This window comes from Pelophylax lessonae (genome assembly GCF_965119305.1).
Source record: "Pelophylax lessonae genome assembly, chromosome: 3".
NCBI lineage: Eukaryota > Metazoa > Chordata > Amphibia > Anura > Ranidae > Pelophylax > Pelophylax lessonae.
In genome coordinates, this window is record NC_138770.1 from 460,904,567 (window position 1) to 460,920,287 (window position 15,721).

General features: G+C 38.2%; 1 protein-coding gene and 1 long non-coding RNA gene across 2 annotated transcripts in view; one reads left to right on the forward strand and one right to left on the reverse strand.

Annotated features, from left to right (window-relative positions):
* The window catches only part of PACRG (parkin coregulated), an 819,947-nt gene that overhangs the window by 228,956 nt on the left and 575,270 nt on the right, over positions 1–15,721 (forward strand). The gene's annotated exons all lie outside the window — the stretch shown is intronic.
* The window catches only part of LOC309551055, a 453,941-nt gene continuing 448,058 nt past the window's right edge, over positions 9,839–15,721 (reverse strand). Inside the window, exon 2 of the long non-coding RNA XR_014225051.1 lies at positions 9,839–10,021. This is a non-coding gene — a long non-coding RNA (uncharacterized lncRNA). The remainder of the gene's footprint in view (positions 10,022–15,721) is intronic.

The following is a 15,721-nucleotide window of genomic DNA, read 5'->3' on the forward strand; positions in this document are numbered from 1 at the left end:
CTCCCTGCACACTGTAGGTGGCTCTGCCTCTCTTGCAGGGAGATCATTCAGTGGGGGCATCTGCACTGCACCCTGGACATCTCTCTTCTCCCCATCCTGCACTCAGTGGGAGCCGCTCAGTAGATCAGATCTGTGGGAGCCGTTGGGAGACAAGCTGTCAATTGTAAACACAGAAGCCGGACTTCTGTGTTTACAAGTGATAGTGATAAGCAGGGAGCAAAGGGCATGAGCCAGAGGTGGTGGAATGGAGTCCCCCCAATTTGAAAAAAAGCCCTCTATCTATCTATCTATCTATCTATCTATCTATCTATCTATCTATCTATCTATCTATCTATCTATCTATCTATCTATCTGTGTATATATATATATATATATATATATATATATATATATATATATATATATATATATATATATATATATATCTATATAGATAGATATATATCTATAGATCTATATATATATATATATATATATATATATATATATCTATATCTATATCTATATATTCAGCATAGGAATAATTCATCATATTTTTATAGTCAACATATAACTACACAGTGTGCATAACCTAATTTTGATTCCTACTGGAACTCTTCTTTAATTAAAAGCACTTATAAAGGTTATATGAAAAGTGATAGTGTAATATTTTCAGATAGTAACAGCAATTCCAGTTTCCTTTGGTGAGATTGAATCTTGAATGACCCTACTAGATTCCCTGAAGCAAAAAGCCAAAAGTGATAAATAATAGCCTAGCAGAATATAGCACTTTCAATGTATTTCAACCAATAAAGATAAAGGTCTGTAAAATTCCAACCTTCATATATATATTTTTTTCTTTAGCCAGACAGCACATTGAAAATATTGCCATCTGTTTATCAGACCGAGTTGTATCAGTGCAAATAAGGCACATGGTTAGTAAACTGAACACATTTTTGCTTATCCATTGCTTAATTAATAGAGATAGAAGGTAGGAGGAGGTAGAAGAGCAAAGTAATGATCATGAACTGTTCAATCCCTTGCAACTCTCTCTTGTGCTCTTTGCTTATTAGGAGACCACTGAGGAATGTTTGTTTACATTAAGCACAATAATGATGTAAAACTATGTGCTTCCACTCTAGCAGCAAGCAATAATTAAGAGATTTCAGATCTGTGTGTGCGTGTGTGTGTGTGCTGCAGAGTTATGTGATATATTTTATTTAATGATCAATTAATTGCTGTTCATGACATGATGAGACTGACAAAGTCTAATAATAACTGATTAATGTTATGACTTGGAATCTTTCTTCTTTTCATATAGAAATATAAAAGAGAATCTAGTAGAGATGGGTTTAATGTACAGGCGGTCCCCGGGTTACAAACATGATAGGGACTATAGGTTTGTTCTTAAGTCAAATTTGTTTGTAAGTTGGAACAGGTACATTTTTAAAGTGTAGCCCCAGCCAAAAAATGTATTTAAGTTTTTTTTTGGATAGCATAGGGAAGGGTAAACACCCTGTACTATTTGTTTTGCTGTCTGTACCCCAGTTGAGAAGATGTCACCTCACTTTCTGTCCCTAATGACAACTGGATTTTGAAAATTTTGGGTTGTTGTGGAAACAAGGATTGGTGATAAAGCTCCAGTGGAGACACCTTTTTCCCATGAGAACTCTTACAGGAGGAAATTTCCCTTCCTAGGGCTAGATTTCTCCTCACTTCCTGTTGTTTCTCTCCGTTTGTAAGTAGAAGTCTTTTGTAAGTCAGATGTTTGTAACCCGGTGACAATAGGGGAAAATATAGCCAGGAGACGCCTTAGACACAAATTCAGTTTAGGAATCCAGATATACTTCTTGGGCGGTCACATTTAAAATAAAAAAAGTCACAAAAACCCATGATTTGCATACTTATTGTAGTCAGTAAGAAAATATTCTTAGCTCCATAGGACAGTTAGGCAGGTAGGGGTTGATTTAATGAAATTTAAGTGTGCAAAAACTGGTGCAGCTCTGCATAGAAACCAATTGTCTTTCCTGTTTTTTGGCTTAATTGAACAAGCTGAAGTTAATTTTTATTTATTAAGTGTACTTATATAGTGCTGTCAATTTATGCAGAGCTTTACATATTTATTATACATTCACATCAGTCCCTGCCCTCAAGGAGTTTATATACTAAGATCCCTAACTCATATTCATACATCAACATGCCAATTGAGACAGGATCAAATTAACCTACCAACATTGGTTGAGCCAGATGGACGTGTGTCTTTTTTCAACCTGACTAACTACAGTATGTAACTATGACTTTGGAGTGTGGGAGGAAACCCATGCAGGAACAGGGAGAACATGCAAACTTCACGCAGGTAGTGCTATGGTTGGGATTAGAACCGATGACCCAAGTTCTGCCAGGTAACCACTTAGCCACTGTTCTGCCTATCTGGCTACTATGCACAGTTGTACCAATTTTTGCACTCTCCAGTTTTAGTAAATTAACCCCCTATTGTTCTTAGAATGAGAGGTTAGTAACAACAGCCTCTATGCTTCTCTAAGCAAAAGGAGAACAGCTACCACCATTTGCTATTCTGCGTTTCCACTGCTGAATTATTAACATAGTGCAGATTTATTTCACATTGAAAAGTAAGGCCGGCCACAGACGGTTAGAATCTCAAGAATCGAACTGTATATGGGCAGACTGAATGTACCAAGCTGATCGATCAATGAACTTGGGTACAAGCAGCCTGCCAGACTTTACTTGCGATTATTGCTAGCGGCTGCTATAGGGAAGCCGGAGGGAAAACAATGTCTCGGCAAAGGCATAGGGAAGCTGTTCCCACCAGGAGAATATAATGTCTCGGCAAGATGACACGGCAACACTGTCTGTGTTGAAGGGGGGATTGTGCAATTTTTTTTCCTGCAACCCGAGGTTGCAGAAAAATAAATTTGCACCATCTATGGCCGACCCTAATCATTTACTTGTATTCTCTCCCTGTCCGAGCAGATGTGAAGGAATGAATGTTAGACTGTAAGGTAGAATTTCCAAAGATTTGCCAACACACCACTAGAGTCTTGAGTATACATTACTAGGTAATCTACCATTATACAATCCACCAACCAGGTGCCTTAATCAAGATGCTGACACAAATAATGATAAAGAGACCCTTTTACCCTCCTTCAAAAGAGTCAGCCCTGAACTCAGACAGGGGACTGGCCAGCCTCTATGGTGTCCTTACAGCTTGATAGGGCTGCTGTTAGAAATCATGGGGACTCGTACAGCCTAGCTGACATAAACAATGAACCAAACCTAACAAACCACTCAAATAAAGCCATTTCTTAAAGATATCCATAAAAAGTGTTGTTTAAAGTTTGCCACAAGCCACCTGGGAGACACACCAAACATGTGGAAGAAGGTGCTCTGGTCAGATGAAACCAAAACTTTTTGGCAACAATGCAAAACATTATGTTTGGTGTAAAAGCAACACAGCTCATCACCCTGAACGCACCATCCCCACTGTCAAACATGGTGGTGGCAGCATCATGGTTTGGGCCTTCTTTTCTTCAGCAGGGACAGGGAATATGGTTAAAATTGATGGGAAGATGGATGGAGCCAAATACAGGACCATTCTGGAAGAAAACCTGATGGAGTCTGCAAAAGACCTGAGACTGGGACAGAGATTTGTCTTCCAACAAGACAAAAATCCAAAACATAAAGCAAAATCTACAATGGAATGGTTCACAAATAAACATATCCAGGTGTAAGAATGGCCAAGTCAAAGTCCAGACCTGAATCCAATCGAGAATCTGTGGAAAGAACTGAAAACTGCTGTTTACAAACGCTCTCCATCCAACCTCACTCAATCCACCAACCAGGTGCCTTAATCAAGATGCTGACACAAATAATGATAAAGAGACCCTTTTACCCTCCTTCAAAAGAGTCAGCCCTGAACTCAGACAGGGGACTGGCCAGCCTCTATGGTGTCCTTACAGCTTGATAGGGCTGCTGTTAGAAATCATGGGAACTCGTACAGCCTAGCTGACATAAACAATGAACCAAACCTAACAAACCACTCAATTATGCAACTAGAAAACCTTTAAAAATGAGCTCTTAATTATGTTTTTTATTTTTTACATTTCTTTTAACAGCCTAGTGGGTGTTGGTGAAATATCAGGTGTCCAAACAGATACCCACCATCCCACTTTTTGGACAGAGAAAAAGATTGAGGACCCAGTTTTCTCAATCTTTTCTCTGCAGTCTCAGCTGCATAGTGAATGAATAGGAAGCACTCTGTACAGAGGCTACCTGGTTATTCACAAACTGAAGCAATTTAAATTCAGGGAAGGCCACAGGGGGATTGGTTCCAGCAACTGTGCCTACTCCTAATGCTCTGGGCCCCCCTGTTGAACCTATGGGGCCTGGGCCACATACAGGAGGGCAGATGCTACCCCCTATTACCCCCTGCAGCTTGACACTGGACTGACAGTTCTGTCCTGACAGGGAGAAAATGTGAAAAAAAAACACACATACACATATCAGAGAAGTAAGGCTGCACTAATATTACAAATTAATAATGGACACTCGGAAATGTCCATTTATAATGGGTTCTCTCTGTTACTAATACATATATGTTTGGCCATGTTGCAGTTGCCTGATGAAATAGGCTTTTCACCAAGTCTGTAAAAATCCATACACATGTTATATGTACTTCTGTATTAACATGAGATGTAGCCATTATGTTTTATTTACAGGGTTCAGGCACAAACCTTTACACTTCATTAAGGTTTTTGTTGTAACGTTAGGGATTTAGGTAGAAGGCATGAAAACTGCAATACTAATGAAAGATCTAAAACCAGTGTTTACATGGTATCAGTCTGCTCACCGTGGTGTTATTTCACATCCATGTATTGTTATATTATTCATGTTCCATTGTGCTATATTCTAATAGTCACAGTATGGGTTCATTGCCAGTTCATAGTATGGATTCACTACTAGCATGTGTTTCAGACATGCATTTTTATTGTATTTAATTATTTATTACGCATATTTCTGCTTCACAGTGTCTGTTTTGTCTGGTGTTTTATGTATTTCAGGTGTAATGTGCTTCTGAAATGTGTAACTGATGTTAGATGGAGTGGTAATATTTAAAGTACAGTACATGATATAGAAAGTACTAAGAAAGCAACATTGCTATATTAAACCATGCTTTTTTTTATGATGCATTTAGCTGTTTTATAAAAAGTGATATTTTATTAATTTGATTCTGTTTGTTTGCTGTATATATGAGCAATTTAATGTTGTAGGATAACAAACCCATTGAATTATTCAGCAACTAAAGAGTTTATATTTGTGTGTTTTTTATGTTTTATATTTGTGTGTATTTATTTATTTGTATATTTGTGTGTTTTAACATGCATTAGCCATTCATCCTTATTGGTTATGCACTTTATCAAATTGCTGCATAACATGTTTTTACGCGCAGATTTGTTATACACCAACCCTATGGTATGTAGACTGTTCCACTGAACAACATAGAACTTCTATATGAATAAGTGCCAATCAATTGTTTTAAACAATGGTTTAGCATTTGCATGCTGATACAGTAATTCATGATCATTTGATACTAATATTTGGCCTATTTAGATTTAAAAACAATATAAGCATGTTAAGTGCAGCATTATCCTGCAAAGTTCCCCCAGCTGCATGGGCACTCAACACTTTATTTCTCTGATAGTATACATAATTGTGTTGTTTTGGTAATGATGTAAAGTATGTGTTTCAGCATTCATTTGGAACTCTGAGCTGCATTCTTTTATTCTGGAGATAGTTAAAATGAATTGCTTATATACAGTATTGAGAGCGTTATAGAAGGTCTTTGTGTAGCAAAGGTTCGCGCTCAGCTGAAGGTCTCTAAGTGGGCCATTTAAGTATGAAAAATGTCTGTTGACATCTGTAAACGTCCTTATATGAATCTGTGTCAGATTTGTACAGCGGTGAAGCAGTTTAACATGAACAAATCATAGTTACAGTATGTTCTAAAAGTATTTTAAGGTCTTTAAGGACAATCTGTATTCTAAACATTAAGGGCTGTTGGAAGCCATGGGCTAGTCCTCAAGGCCCAATGCTTAGAAACACAATCATGAAAGCAGAAAGCAACCACCATAATTTACAGTGTAATTTTTAGTTATTTTCTCTCGATTGCAAAAATGTACTTAAATAACATGTTATTTTTATATGAGATATTTGTAAAGCCATAGGAATACCATTGATGCAGATTTATTACCGACTATCAAATAGGTAAATGTGTAATAAATAAATGTTGATGTAGGTTAACATTCTCAATCTCTAGGCAGTCATTCTAAAGTATAATGCAGAACAAACAATTCATCATAGTTTCAGGACTTTAGTTTCAGCTTGTACTGTTCAGTATGTGCTGCATAATTAAACAGAAACATCTTAAGTGGGTAAGTAGAGAACAACTGCTGCTGAATAGTTATTCATACTGAAATCCTTACACGGGGTGGTTTTACTTACCTAAATGATGGCTCTCTGGGGCGTGTTAGTCAAAATCGAGTAGAAGGAATACAGATAGCTTGGGTGCAACTCTAGATCACTACTGAGTTGACCACAGAACCATCAGGTTGTTGCCATAGCCCGGGTGCAATCTTGATCACTACAAATTTAACAACCCCACTAATTTTAGGTTTCTTCAGTCTATTCTGAAGTGAAGAATATCTGATATAATATACCACCAGCCTCTCCTTGGGACTAAATGATGTAAGCTTAAAACATGTTGACTGAATGCAGAAAAAACTGTAGCTGTATATCAAACAACAGACAACGCCACAATTTAAATTATAAAGTGCCTGCTAGCCTTTCCCGTTCATTTCTGAAGCCCAATGAGGGTCCTCCAGCAATGAATTGAAGATGTAGACAGGTACTGTATAAGTATCAAAAATAGAACATTTGCACCAGATGCAACATGGGGTGCACTGGGGGGTTGGCTATTGGGTGGACCATAGGAGGTGCCGCTGGGTTTGTTAGGGATCTGAGACTAATAATATGTCGATAATTTTTTTTAAAAAGTGGTAAAAATGGAAAGTTTTCAAAACAACCAGGGAATACATAAGAATTTGGGGAAATTAGGAAAACCAATATTAGGAGGACATATCAGAGTTTTATAGAAGTTGGGTAGGACGTTATGGAAGCTTGCGATATTATCAGGAGGATTGTGGGGATGAGAGTTGGGAATAAAAGGGAATAAGATATATTAATTATCGTTTTTTTCAAATGTTTTGTAACACTGAATGAAATTAATAAAAATTTTAATGTTAAAAAAAAAGTGATTTGAGACTGAGGGGTTTATTTACTAAAGCTAGAGAGGGCAAAATTAGTCACAGTTCTGCAGAGAAACCAATCAGCTTCTAACTTCAGCTTGTTTCATTAAGCTTTAGCAATACAACCTGGAAGCTGATTGGTTTCTCTGCAGAATTGTGACTAATTTTGCCCTCTTTAGCTTTAGTAAATAAACCTCTGAGTGTTAGCTGAACTGGAAAAGGGAATGCGATGCAATAAAGCAAATTAAGTTGAATTGACATTTAAATGATAAGAAAGTGAGAGGACAGAGATCTAGTGGTTCAAGCTGAATCTAGCCATTAGGATGTAGGACTGCCATGTGAAGACAGGAAAAAATGTAAAGGGAAAAAAGTACAGTGAAGTTCAAGATAGTTCGGCCCCTAAACAAGAGAGATCTGATTGGGTCCGACTGTCTGTATTTTTTAGCCGGACCCGATCAGACCCTCCATTGGCCGATATGGAGCACTGGATGTAAACAGACTCAAGTCTGTTTATACCCGGCTACCTCTGGGTTCAATCTGATCCAGCGAATTAAAAAATGGTAGGTGATCTGTTCCCCTCTGGCTGACAGGATTGGAGGGCAGCAGGGTGCTAATGAACACCTGGTCCTTTTATATCAGGTTGCCCATAGAGTAGAGCGGGCTGTGTCCGGTCTGCATAAGTGGAGCAGGCAGGGATCTGTCATTCGCCCGCTCTGCTCAGCTCAGCAATGGATCAGGGGACGGATCTGAAATGTGTAAAAGGGGCCTTCGATTTCTGGAAACAGAAAGTAGACGAAAAGAAGGAGATGCTAATGCTAGTAAGCACCCTCAAGTTAAATGTTTCTTTTATACATGTGCCTCTCCCATTCCTTTTCTAAACAAATACCACTGACTTGCCACCTTCAGGTAGAACACCTTGGAAATTGTAGTTATACAAAGGGCGCACAAAACACAATTTATAATGTAACAAATGTTCCAATAGGCATTGGAATGGTTAGCTGAAATTGGTGGGGTTGAGGGCAAGACTGCTACCTACCCTTATATGACTCTGAGCATGACAGCCAGACGCGAGCATTTTCCAAATGCAAAGTCACGCATGGCAAATTCCAGGTCTCTCTAAGGAAACGGTATCTTTAATTAATGTTTTGCTTGAACATCTCTGCATACAGCTTAGATTTGCCAAGAAAAGTAAACTGGAAGAACCTTTCACACTTTCATGCCAGGCGCTACCTCCCATCACATCATTACTAACGCACAGAAAACAGAACATAATCTGCAGAGTTCTTGCTACAAATAAAAGATAAGACCGTATCATGTCACTGAATGACAAATATGTATACATTTACTATGGTGCAGTTAGCAAAACAGTGAACGGAAGGCAGAGAAAGCTATACATAACAGACTTACACCTAAAATCATTACTTTCTTTATTTAGTCTAAAATAAGGACTCTAAAATTATTCTTGTACCTAAATATATGCAGGAATACAAAATATGAAAGGAAGGGAAAGAAAATCAAATCATCTATAGCTTCATAGAGATAGACTAACAAATTGAAGCCAAACTCCAGCTAACACTGCAGTTACACAAGTAATTACAGAAACTGTTTTTCTTCCCTTTTTGGATGAAGATTTTACTTAAATAAACAAAAGCTGGTCATTGTAAGAACCCCTATCATTGGTATATCGTTTTGTTTCAACCCTCTGACTGCTACATCTGCAGGACAGCTTGTTCTGTTGGAAAAACAATAGACTTACTGCCCAGATCACCAGATGAAAATAAAAGAAAAAAAAACCCTAAAAAAAAAAAAAAACATTTAAGGATTGGTAAGCTACAATATAATAAATGTTTGCTTTTGGTTTAGATACTACTTTAAAGTGATTGTAAGTGATTGATGGTATACTTACCTGCTGTATGCAGTTGGTTTTGCACAAAGCAGCCCGGATCCTCCTCTTCTCGGGTCCCTCTCCAGCTCTCCTGTTGAGTATCCCCACAGCAAGCAGCTTGCTATGGAGGCACCCAAGGCGAGTCACAGATTCCGATGTCCATTCAGATATGGAGCCGCACCCCAGCCCCGGTCGGGGCGCTGCTGTCTCAGCCAATGAGGAGGGGAGTCCCAGGCAGCTTAGACACTCCTGCAACTTCGCTGGATAAGAACGGGCTCAAGTAAGTATTAGGGGGTACAAATCAGCTAAGTTTCATAATGCTGAAAAGGACACATAAAGGGGTATCTATCCCACGCGGGTAATAGGAAATTCACAGTGTGATCACAAGGGGGAAAAAAAGGGACTATACGATACCCAATGTTTAAAGAGTAAAACAAGAAAAGGAGTTTCCTGTCCACATACCTCTACTGTATCTTGTAAACTCAGCTTTACCTCATGTATTTACAGTTTTTCATGTGTTTGCATTGTTTTTAGCATGCACTTACTTATGATTGTCTATTTTAGGGCCTTTTCGGCTTTTTTGTACGGATAAAGTTTATATAATTTTTATTTTACTGTTATTCCTTCTTTTTCCTTTTCTTGTTTTACTCTTTATACATTAGGTATTATTATTATTATACAGGATTTATATAGCGCCAACAGTTTGTGCAGTGCTTTACAATATAAGGGAAAACAATACAATTACAATACAATTCAATACAGGAGGAATTGGAGGGCCCTGCTCGTTAGAGCTTACAATCTAGATGGGAGGGTCAAGTGAAACAAAAGGCAATAACTGTGGGGGATGGGCGGATAGAGAAAATGGAAGTAAGCTTGTTAGGTGTGAGAAGGATAGGATTCTCTGAAGAGGAGGGTTTTCAGGGATCGTCTAAAAGCTAATAGAGTAGGAGATAATTGGACAGATTGGGGTGAGCAGTTCCATAGGATTGGAGAGGCTGTGGAAAACTCCTGGAGGCAAGCATGGGAGGAGGTGACAAGGAAGTTGGAGAGCAGGAGGCTTTGAGAGGAACGAAGAGAGCGATTAGCTTGGTATTTTGAGACTAGGCTGGTGATGTAGCTGGGGCCTAAATTGTGGATGGCTTTGTAAGATGTTCTTAGTATTTTGAATTGAATTTGTTGGGTGAGCGGAAGCCAGTGGAGGGATTGACAGAGAGGAGAAGCGGACACTGAGCGATTGGTAAGGTGGATGAGTCTGGCAGCAACATTCATGATGGATTGAAGGGGGAGATAGCCTATGTAGAGGTAAGCCAATGAGAAAGAAATGTCCTGGAGGTGAGCATGGGAGGAGGTGACGAGAGAGCTAGAAAGCAGGTTTAAGGAGTTCCATAGGATTGGAGAGGCTCTGGAAAACTCTTGGAGGCGAGCATGGGAGGAGGTGACGAGAAGGTTGGAGGGCAGGAGGTTTTGAGAGGAACGAAGAGAGTGATTAGGTAGGTATTTTGAGACTAGGCTAGTGATGTAGCTGGGGGCTAAAATGTGGATGGCTTCATAAGATGTTGTTAGTATTTTGAGTTTAATTCATTCGGTGAGCGGAATCCAGATTGACAGAGAGGAGTAGCAGACACTAAGCGATTGGTAAGGTGGATGAGTCTGGCAGCAGCATTCATGATAGATTAAAGGGGAGGATAGCCTATGTAGAGGTAAGCCAATGAAAAGGGAATTGCAGTAGTCAAGGCACGAGATGACCAGGGAGTGAACTAGGAGCGTTGTTGTGTCATTGGTTAGAAAGGGGCGTATTTTGGAGATGTTGCGGAGGTTGAGGCGGCAAGATTTGAACAGGGTATCGTATAGTCCCGTAAGTATTAGGGGGGCTGAAGGTGCAGAAGTTTTTTTTTTATATATCTTAATGCATAGAATGTATTAAGATATAAAAAAAAAAAAACCTTCTGGCTTTATAGTCCCTTTAAGTCGAGACGTTAGTAAACGTGAAATGTTATATTTGCAGATTTGTTGGTATATCAAGAGCTAACGTGTATTAAAAGTGCACTTCTATTTTAAAGGGTTATTTCATTGGAGTGTCGGATATGAAAGCCACTTTGTGTGCCCTTGTTTGCTTGTTTTGGTTTTTCTGTAGCAGTGAACCAATATGCAATTCTCTTAGGTGCGTACATATGATGACTAATAAACAGAGGATTATATTACCGGCGGTATGATTTACTTTGCTCCTGCGTGTCAGTTTAATAATCACGCAGCCTATTTTCGGTTGCTTTGTTGCTGAAGTATGCAGCAGGCATCCATTTCATTAGTTAAAAACACATCAAAGCGTCACTACAGCTTGAATATTTGAAGCTCGGTAAGGGTAGAAACACAACCTGCCATGATTAAAAATAGCTTATGAGGTAATGCAATAAGCTAGCTTTATAAATAAGCTTATGTGACACAGAAGTTACTGAGAAAGAACATATTAATGGTCAGACGGGGTTTAATAGCTGCAATGGTTGAGGGCTTTACTGGTAGATAATTGCCTGTGACTTAAGTTATGTCTGTACATAAAAAGCACAGGTGCATAATGAAGGTCAAGGACAATTATTAGCCTGCACTGTCTACACACTTTAAAAAGCTGGAAACAGAATCATCATTTGCCACTTTAATGTTCCAAAAATGAGAAGAATTTTATTTTATTTATTTTTATTTTTTTTGCATTAGCGCATCATCATGCCTGCAATTTCCTGCGTACTGGAAGAAATGTTAAATTGCAGATAGAGCTTTGTCTGTGCAGATGAAACACATAAATGAGTTTTCTGGAGAAAAAAAAAAAAGATAAAGATAGCTAATGAAGCTGCAGTGACACTGCTGTAACTTTTAATGTCCTACACAGGCCTAATTACAGTTATTTTGGAATTGGTCTCTATTGTTGATATCATTTAATAAGTATCTCTAATCACTTTTAAATTAATTACCTTTTCCAACTGGATTGAAAGGGGAAAAAAAAAAACACTTTTGAAATAGAAAAACCTAGCTGTTACAAATGAGATTATACATAATTATGCAAACCATGTTCTATGTTTGTTAGCATTATATAAAACTGGAAAGGTTTGTTATTGGAAAATATTTCCTGGAGTCTAAAAGAATGTATTTCTGATAAGAAGTAATGGTTTGAACTCACAATGGACTCTTAATAGTTGTGCTAGATGTCCTGCGACTGACTGCATCTAGGCTTATGGCAGTGCTAGCAGCGCCCCTTACTGGCCTATCATTTAAGTGACTACCATAGGAGCAATTATCATTCAGCTGGGATGACTACTACATTATTCCCAGTGTTTCACTGTATGAATAAGCATTGGTAATGGAATCCTATTTGTTTTTTCCTAAACAGGAAACATCAGTTACGCAGCACTTGAGCAGTGTTAGGCCTCGTGCATACGGGACGTTTTTGGCATCAGACGTTTTTTTCTGCAGCCATTAAACTTCGCAGCATGTTATCCTATGTGTCCATGCACACATAGGCTGTTATCAGCAGTTTTTTGGCAGGGGCGTTTTCTGGCTGTAAAAAAAAAAACAAAAACTAGTGGGTTTTAGGAAGTGTTTTTCAGCATTAAAAATGCTCTAACTCTGATAAAAGCTAAAAAACGCCAGAAAAACGCAGACAAACATGGCTATTCGGCATTTATCAACGTTTTTGAGCCATAAGCTTTTTTTGGATTATAGCTTTGATAAAAAAAAAAAACAGCTAAAAAATGCTACAGCTGAAAAAAGCTAAAAAAAAAAATGCTGAAAAATGCTACTGCAAAAAAAGCTGAAAAACGCCTTCTATAGCTACAGCTTTCTACTGACGTTTTGATAACATCCAGTGTGCATGAGGCCTAAGTATCGGTTCACACTATGGCGATCCGACTTCAGGGGCGACCTGTGAAGTCGCGTGCACCGCGACTTCGGCGCGACTTGCACGGACTTCACATAATGGAAGTCAATGCAAGTCGCTCCGATGTCGCCCCGAAGTAGTACAGGAACTATTTTCTAGGTCGGAGCGACTTGAGTCACTCCTATTAGAATGGTTCCTGTAGCACAGAATTGACCGCGACTTGTCAGGCTGACCAGTCGCCTGACAAGTTGCGGTAGTGTGAACCGGGATTAATAGTTACATAGTTAATCAGGTTGAAAAAAGTCCATCTGGCTCAACCAATAAAAAACACAAAAATAATAATTTTCATAAATTATCAACTTATTTTCCGACTGGTCTCTTCCAATAGGAATAATCAAAACCCAAATATGGGTTTATATGGGCAAATATGCCACACATGGGGAAGTGGATTGCAATTAATAGGATACGATCATGAGTTACCGGTCGCATCTCGTTGTACCATAACCCAATTGATCACTATACGATTGGGTTTATGGACAAAGTATCATGATATTGCCAATCAATGCAAAACGATCAATAGTTTTTACACCCTGGTTGATTTTTATAGAATCCACTCTAAATTGAGTCAGAAAGATACAAATATGAGTTCCATGTTGATTTGGGGAAGGGTATATTCCTTGTCAGCTTTTTATTGTTGTAGCTCACTTCCTGTCTGGTGAAATCTCTCTACAGAGCCCCAGATAGCAGTAAAACCAAAAACTGACAGGGCTCTAAGGCTGGCCATACAGTATTTTTTTTTGTTGAAACTGAAAGAAAATGACTCAATTCCCTCGAATCAATGTGGATGGGGGAATCCCTCCCACTGCACTAATGTATTCCAACAGGCTGGTTGTACACAAGGTTGCACAATAGATCGATTTGTACACAACCAGCCTGCCCATACATGGAATGAAACCAGCTGAATTGTGATCAATGCATGGCAGGGTTAATTCTTCTCCACTATAAAGTCTAAAAACTAAAGACTAATGTTTGGCTGAACATATGGTTTAACCACTTGACCTCTGGAAGATTTACCCCCTTCATGACTAGGCCATTTTTTTTTGCGATATGGCACTGCGTTACTTTAACTGACAATTTCCCACAAATAGAACTTTCTTTTGGTAGTATTTGATCACCTCTGCGTTTTTTTTATTTTTGGAGCTATAAAGCAAAAAAGAAAGGCAATTTAAAACAAACAAACAAACAATTATTTTTACGTTCTGCTACAAAACATATCCAATAAAAAAATTGAAAAAAAAAAAATCAAATGTCTTCATAAATTTAGGCCAATGTGTATTCTTCTACATGTTTTTGTCAAAAAAAATCCCAATAAGCATATAGCTCCTTTCACTCAGGCTTTCTGATTAGGTCTGCCTGTCAGTTTTTTCAGGCCGACCTGATCACATGCTCGATGCACCCCTATGGAGCAGCGGATGTCAGCAGTGACATCAGCGGATCGATCCCCACTGAGCATAACAGAGTCCGCCGGGTGGAAAGCCCATGTGAAAGGACCCCATATCGATTGGTTTGCACTAAAGTTATAGCGTCTACAAACTATGGTATATATACTGGAATGGTTATTTATTAGCATGGACAGTGATAACATGTTGTAGATAGGTGCTCTACCATTCCTCACTGAAAAGGATTCTGTAGTGTTTAGAAGGGTTCCAACCCTATGTTGCTCTATCCAAAGCCAATAAAAAAATAGATGGCTTAGGACTCATCAGAGCACGGGGACTGGAGCTTTGGAATCTTCCAGTATCCCATAGATTATAATTGTATTTTGTATGACATTCAGGCATCTTGTGACAGGGTAGGGTGGAAGAAAATGTTTTTCAAACTGGAAAGTAAGAGGCTACTTTAACACTACTTTAATAAATTTATTTATTTATTTAGAAATGTATTTATTTTTTGCTTTGGTATTTTAGTTTAATATTTTAGGGTTTCTATTTAGTATGTACAATAATTTTGTATCTTTATTTAGCATTGACTGACCTTCTCCTTTGCAGCGAGTTGTACACTGTACCTTATTACTAAAATGATAGTCCAATATACACAGATGCTTACCATGAAAGGTAATTGAGTTGATTCATTAAATCCGGAGAAAATGAACATAAATTTACAGCCATGCTAAACGCAACCGGTCTCACCTTTTATTTTATGGATAAAAAAATAAAAAAAATAATTGACCTGTCACTAAGAACAACAACTGCGTTTTTCTATTTATTTTCCTTTCTCCAGATGTTAACATCCCTAAGATGTAATAATATTGTCTGAGCCCATAATAATACTCTATTCTTATGATAGTAGTTTGTGTTCTTTAGCGATTCTCTTTCTTGGCTGAACATTATTTAAAACCTCAACTTCTTGACACCGTAATAAATAATTTATTTTGAAAACCAGGTTGAGGGGACTATTCTGAAGAATAATTGTTGTACTCCTGCTGCTCTTTGGATAATACATGGCTCATGCTGCAGTAGGTCTCATTATCAAGTGAACTTTGACTTTGCGCTTTCTAAAGCAACAGTTATACCAGAGGACTACCTGCCTATTCTATCAATATATTCATCCATCTACTCTATCTATCTATCTATCTATCTATCTATCTATCTATCTATCTATCTATCTATCTAT